We start from the raw sequence: 7,823 nt of genomic DNA, 5'->3' as shown, positions 1-7,823 counted from the left end.
TGTTGACTGTGGAGCCAAGCAAACTAAAGCTGTGAACAATCTCAATCTCTTCACCATCCATCCTGATGCTGCCAAAAGTCTGTCTACATTAATCAAATTCTGAGTCATTTTAAATAAGACAAGGTCTGTGAGTAAAATTTTCCAGGAAAAATTGCTAGATCAACTAAAAACTTTGATCTAGGAATGATGCTTTTAATGTTTTCAAAGATTTGTCTCTCCAGCAGATATTAGGTTGCTTGTTTTCCTTATGATGTGAGACCATTGGTTTTAGGTTTATAATAGAACTGAAGAGAAATGAATGCATGTAATTCAAGTTAGAATGTCATAAAGATTCTATTCTTAAAAGATTCAGTTCCTTATCTTTAATATAATCTTCCAGGATTTTTAAAAAATGTTTGGTTGTTCTCCAAACGTCTGAAAATTTTATTTTACTGATGTTTGCCAGAATAATTGTTAATTTTATGGAAGAGTGAATTTTTGGATGTCCTTTCTCCACTACTTCTGCTAATATCACCTCCTAGTTTCTTTTCGGTTAACTCAATATTTTCAACATTTCATTCTATTTTCTGTATTTAAATAGACTTATTTGAATTTTTATTGGCTTTTAGATATACCTATTTGAATTTTTATTGGTTCTTCTAGGTTTTATAAAATATATTCTTAACTGATCATGATACCTTAAATTTTATCTTGTGTAACTTCATATAAAATGCAAGGAAATTACAGTAATGTAATTTATCTTCCATGTTGGAGGCCATTTTGTAGTATTTTACTTCTATATATATGATAAATCTACATTATATTCTTTTTATTTTTGCATTGAAATCAGCAATCTTTTAAAAATATAAGAAAACATGATATTTTTATATTTAATTTATATAAATATATCCTTTCCAGAGTTCTTCATTTGTATACATAAATATAAATGTCCCTTTTTAATTCATCTCTTTCACACTAAAAAAATTAAATTCTCTTTTAGTGTGGAGCACTTGTTGGCAAATTTCCTCAGCATTAATTTATATAAAAATTAATACCATTTAAAAATATGATTTGAATATGGCCATTATTTTTTCTTTCTGCTTTTTTTTTTCTGCTTTCTGCTTTTTAAGTATACAATTTCTTTGCTTATCACTGATACTTACATCTAACAAAATACAACTCCTCAAAGTACTTTTCTTAATAACATAAAGTTCTTGATAGTTTTGTGTATTGATGTGATATGAAGAAAAACATAAACTATAGCTTTAAATATGCATTCATAATTGGAATATTGTTGTTGTTGTTGTTGTTTAATGCCGTCGAGTCGTAGACGACTCATAGTGACCCTATGAACGAACAGCCTGAGCACTGTTCGTACATAGAGTTTCCAGAGGCAAGCCATTTCGGAAGTGGATGCCGCTCCTGCTTCCTGGCTTGATTTAGTCGGGAAGCTCCAGTCAACACTGTCCACCATGGGTGCCCGTTACCACGATTGGCATATCACTGTCACAGGCTTCAGCATCACAGCAACCACGAGTTACTTCTGTACAGCAACGCACAGACCAGTGCTATACCACCTAGAAGAATGTTTGACAGGAAGACAATTTGAACTTGGCCGAGTGCCACAGATGACAATCACCTACCTTTGGCTTGGTATCACAGCTTCCTTCTGCTAGGCCAAAGTAGCTCTCTCTTGGTCGTCGTCATAATTGGAATATAGGATATACAGAATTATATATAGATTAATATATTTGATATTTAATTTAAAAATATTAGAAGTTGTCAGAAATATAATGGGACACTTGACTATTAATATTCTTGGTGTTAGTGATCTGAATTGGAATTTCAAGGACTACTATATCTGGATATTATTGCTAATGTCAGATAGATCCAAGCTGAAAGAAAAGAGTACCAGAAAAATATCTATTCATGCTTTGCTGGCTACGCATAGCATTTGACTGGATCATAACAAATTATGGCTAACACTAAGAAGAATGTGCTCATATGAAACCTATATATTTCACCCTCTCCAGAACAGACCCGTTCATTATCTTAGCAGTCCATGCTATGTTCAATACCCTTCTCCAGCATCACTGCTCAAAAGCATCAATGTAACAGCAACTAAGAGGCTGTTGTACAAATAGACCAAGGTAGTACTGCATGGTTTAAAATTAGTAGAAGTGTGTGCCAAGGTTTTATCCTTTCTCCATAACTATTCAATTTGTGTGGTGAGGAAATTATTCAAGAAGTTGGACCCTATGAAGACAAATGTGGCATCAGGATTGCAGGAAGACTGATTAATTACCTTTCTTATGCAGATGATACAACCTTACTTGCTGACAGTGAGGAGTATTTAAAACTCTTGCTACAAAGGATCAAAGACTACGCCTTCAATATGGATTGCATTTTGATGTCAAGAAAACAAAAGTTCTCACAACTGGGCCAATAGGCAATATCATAAGAGATGGAAAAGAGATTGAAACTGTCAACCACTTTATCTTTCTTACTTGGATTCACAATCAGTACACATGCTACCAGTAAGGAGATCAGAAGATGTATTGCATGGAGAAAGTCTGCAGTCAAGAACCTCTCCAAATTATTGAGAAGCAATGATGATTGTTTGAGTTCTGAGGTACCCCTTACTCAGGTCATGATCATTTGCTATTCTTCTGAAATCTGGAAAATTACTAAGAATGACCAAAGAATTGTTGCCTTTGAAATGTGGTCTTGGAGAGTACTTAGACTGCCAAAAGAACAGATACCTCTTGGATGAGATGCAGCAAGAGTACTCCTTGGAGGCAAATATGATAAAGCTTTGTCTCACATACTTTGAATATGTTCATAGGAGGGACTGTACATGGATAAGGGGCATTCTGGTTGTAAAGGTAGAGTGACAGCAAAAGAAAGTAAGACCTTCAACTTGGTGGATTGACAGAGTAGTTGCAGCAATGGGCTTGATAGCTGCAGAGATTGGGAAGATTACACAGGATAGATCAGGGTTCAGATTTGTTATTCATAGTGTCACTATTTGTTGTGCTCAACTTGACAGCACCTAGCAACAATTAACAATTATGTCTGGAATAAAAAATAATTAATAGAAATGGTGTGGTGTTTATTGTGACAATGAATATTTCATAATCCACCATAAAATTCATAGAGCTTGACAATGACCAAAGATGACAGAAAAATTGGTGCTTTTGAGCTGTGATGCTGGAGAAGGGTATTGAACTGAGCATGAACTGCCAAGAGAATAAACAGGTCTGTTCTGAAGAGGGTGAAACGAAGCTGCACCTTTGAGGTAAGGATTTTGAGACCGTATCTCACATACTTTGGACATGTTGCCAGAAGAGATCAGCCCTTGAAGGACATAATGCTTGGAAAGTTAGAGAGAGAGTGTAGGAGATCAAGATCTCAGATGAGATATATTCACAAAGGAAGTGGAGTAATGAGTGTAGGTGTGTCAGAAACAGTGAGATTGGCTTATGATATAGCAGGGTTCAGAGCTATTGTGTATAGGGTTGCTATGAGTTGTAGTCAACTCAATGACATGTGACGACAACTATAAAATACAAGATTGAGAGTTAGAAGATATTCTTTCTATATCTATAAGGAATACCAGTTAATATGGCTATTTTTCAAATTATGCAATAATCACTAATGTCAAAGATCTTTATAAACTACAGTCTGAAATTGATGAAGCATGCAATCAAATGCATTGATAATTACTGGTGATTAGAGTGTAAAAATTGGAAGCAAAGCAAAATTAGCTGTTGAAAATTTATTCTTGATGAAGGAAATGATGCCAGGGATCACAAGATAAGTTTTGCAAGACAAATTATTATCTGTCAGAAGTAATCATTTTCAGCACAAAAATGATGTCTGAATACATGATCTTCACTGATGTAATACATAGAAATCAAGTTGACTACACATGTACAAAGATTTGATGGAGGAGTTCAATGCTATTTGTGTGAGAACAAGTCTAGGAACCAACAGTGGAAGAATATATAAGATTCTAATTTGCAAGCCGAAGTTGAAGAGGAAGAGAAAGAAAATAGGTTGATGAAAAACAAAAGAATGATCTTGACTATATCTGGATTTAGAGCCCATCTCAAGAATATATTTGACACATTAAACTCTACTGATACCAGACAAGACAAATTGTGATAATACTTGTCCTTACATAGAGTAAAGGAAAAAAAGACATTAAAAATACAGAAAAAAACCCTAGTAAAAAGTATTTTAGAAGAAACCTTCAATAGCACCTTGTTCTTCGATATAGAATAGCTTTAAAAAGGGGAAGAAATGATAAAGTAAAAGACTTAAGCTGAAAATTCCAAATTGCAGGTCAAGAAGACAAAACATTATATTGAAATGATGAAAAAACAGGAGTTAAAAAAGCAAAATAAATTATCATACTTAGCATTTCTTAGGTTGAAAGAACTGAAGAAGAAAAGAATGTAAGGGTATAGTGAGTGGTTTCAATTCTGGAAAAATTTGTTTCAGTGTTGTATCCTTACAGTATAACTATTCAATCTGTAGGTTGATTAAAAAATTTGAGAAATTCAGAACAATTAACTGCGTGTATGTGGAACATGTACCTACATCAATAAAAAATCATTCAAACCTATCAAGGGAATATAACATGGTCAAAATCAGGAAAAGTTGGATCTTTTTTCCCATAATTTAGGAAACTGGATTATATTAAGAAGAATGTGGCATGAGGATTGGACAACTCATCAACAACCTGTATTGCAGATGACATGCCAACAACGTGTCAACGACCTGTATTGCAGATGATATTATCCTTTCTTGCAAAAAGTGAAGCGCATAATGAAGAAGATCAAGGACTACAGTCTTCAATATGGATTATATCTCTTCATCAAGAAATCAGAAATACTCATGATGGTGTCAATATGCAGTATTATGTTAGATGGAGAAAATATTATTTCCTATGCTCTGGTGGCCTAGTGGCAAGAAACTTTGCTGCAATTCTAAAGGTGCACAGTTAAAGGCTTCCAGCTACTCTACAGGAGAAGGATGGACAATCTCCTCTGTGCAATCAACTGCCTCTGAAAACCCATCAGATGGTCAGTTATGGGTCAGTTCCAACTCTACAGCATACAACAACAACATGATGCATGCGAAGTTAGGCAAATGATAATAAAGACTGAAGAAAAATTTATTTCATTTAATTATAATATTGATGAAGAATGTTGGATGAGATGACACTGGAGATGAATTTATTCTCATATACTTTGGGCAGGTTATTATGAAGGATTAGTCTCTGGAGAAAGATATTGAAAAAAATAAAAGAGCATTGAAAAAAAGAAAGAACTTCAATAAAAAGAATTGAAACAGAGACTGAAGCATTGGATTTAAGCTAAAGATATGGTGAGGAAGATACAGAATTGAGTAGGGTTTTATTTTGCTGTACATTATGTTATTATAAATTGGAGTTACTTTTATGAAACCTAACAACATCATCACCACAACAGAGTTGCAATATTTTAGGTTTGGTTTATATGAGTAAAAACTTTGAATGATGCTAGAAGCATCAAAAGAAAAACTATCAGTCACTGTTAACAAAAAGTTTTGGTTCATGTTTGGTCACCTTAAGTCATTCGCATATAATCAAGAACCAATGATGAATGATAACACAGCAAGAAGTTCAAACCATTCCAAAGGCCTTGGCAAAAATAAAGTTCCAGGAATAACATAAAAACAAAAACAAAACAAAAAAAATAGATACAATGCTGGAAGTTCTCACTCAATGTATTAAGAAATTTGAAATAAAATACTTAGCCACGTGAGTTCTTTCCATAAATGCTTCTGTTCCAAAGAAAGGTAGTCCAATCAAATACAGAAATTATTAAACTATATGATTATTAAAGTCCTGTTCCTGAATGATGTGTTCTGCATACAGATTGAAAAAGTATGGGGACAGGATGCATCCCGGACATAGTTCTTTCTTGATTTTGAAGCATGTAGTGTTTCCCTGCTCTGTTCTGAGGACTGCTTCTTGGTCCAAGTATAGGTTTTGTATATGCACGATCAAGTGTTCTGAGATTCCCATTTTCCTCAAGGTTAGCCATTATGCCTTAGCATAGTCAATGAAGCACAGATACACATTCTCCTGGTACTCTCTGCTTTCTGCCAAGATCCATCTGACACTGACAGTAATGTCCGTAGAGCCACAACCTCTTCTAAACCCCCATCTGTATTTCTGGCAGTTCTCTGTCAATGTACTGTTCTTTTCTGGATAATCTTCAACAAGATTTTACTACTGTGTGATATTAATTATATTGTATGATAATTTCCACATTCTGTCAGATTACCTTTTTTTTAGAATGATGGATCTCTTCCAGTGGCCAAGTAGCTGTTCTGTGGAATCAAGATTGAAGGAAGACTCATTAACGATCAATGATATGGAGATGACACAACCTTGTTTGCTGAAACTGAAGAAGACCTGAAGCATTTGCTGCAAAATGTCAAGAACTGTAGTCTTCAATATGGATTGAAGCTCAACATCAAGAAGACAAAGTTTGGGTTTTTTTTTATGTCAAAGATTCTCACACTGGGCCAATTGGCAGCACCATATTAAATGGAGAAGAGATTGAGGTTGTTAGTAATTACAGCTTGCTCAGATACACAATCAACACTCTTAACACCAGCAGTTAGGAAATAAAAAGAAAAATTTCATTAGGAAAATCTGCTGTCATGGAGCTCTCCAGAGTGTTGAAGAGCAATGATGTCAGTCTACATATAAGGGTGCTTCTGATCCAGGCCATGATCTTCTCAATTACTTGTTATGCTTCAAGAGTTGGACAATGACTAAGCATGAGAGAAGAATAACTGCCTTTGAGTTCTGGTGCTTGAGAAGATTCTTGAACATACTATGGGCTGCTAAGAAAAGAAATAGGTCTTAGAGAAGGTGAAACCAAGTCTCTCCTCGGAGGCTAGGATTTTGAAACTCTGCCTCACTTACTTTGGGCATGTGGCCAGGAGAGATCAATCCTTGACAAAGGACATCATGCTCAGTAGGGTGAACAGACAGCCTAGGAGAAGATGACCCTGGATGAGATGGATTGATAACAATAACAGGAGCGATGGGGGTTGGAGTGTCAGAATTAGTGAGACTGGCTCAGGACAGGGAAGTTTTCAGAGCTGCTGTCCATAGTGTTGTTATACATTGTGGGTGACTCAATGGTACATAATAACAACAGCATAGTGTATTGGTTGTTTGGTGGTTTTGTTTTGGGGTTTTTTGAAGCCAATTGTTTAGAGTCAACAAGACCTCCAGGAAGATCTTTGTATTTAAAATTGGTTGTTATTATATTTTGGAGGAACATTCTTCTTAGCTATACAGCATTCTTCTGTCAGTATGCTGTACTGAGGTAATCTGGGGATGCTGTGATGCTGAACCTTGTGCCATTGAGTTGTCAAATGCCATAAGGGTTACCCATGATGGACAGTGTTTGGTGGAGCTCCCAGTTTAAGACAGGTTTGGAAGCATCCACTTCCTAAACAAAATGCCTCTGGAAACTCTATGGACTTAGATAAATGTTGATAGTTATAGAAGGTCTTCAGGCCTTTTGTTCATATGGTTGCTATGAGTCGTGCTTGACTTGATGGAAATCAACAATAGGAGAGCAGCGATTGGTCCTATTAGAAAAGGTGTGAAAGAACAGATCTCACATCTGTGTTGCTGTCTCCTGGGACCACATTGTTATTTCATTACTTTTTAAGACCAGTTGACTCATAAAGTTTGACCAGTTTTATTTTAGGGTGGAAATGAAGGTTCTTACCAGTTTTCTTCCTGTCTTGTTGTTGTTGTTGTTGTT

Source organism: Elephantulus edwardii, unplaced genomic scaffold (genome assembly GCF_000299155.1).
Source record: "Elephantulus edwardii isolate Elephantulus edwardi_28Jun2011 unplaced genomic scaffold, EleEdw1.0 scaffold00069, whole genome shotgun sequence".
NCBI classification, from domain to species: Eukaryota; Metazoa; Chordata; class Mammalia; order Macroscelidea; family Macroscelididae; genus Elephantulus; species Elephantulus edwardii.
This window is presented reverse-complemented; position numbering follows the sequence as displayed.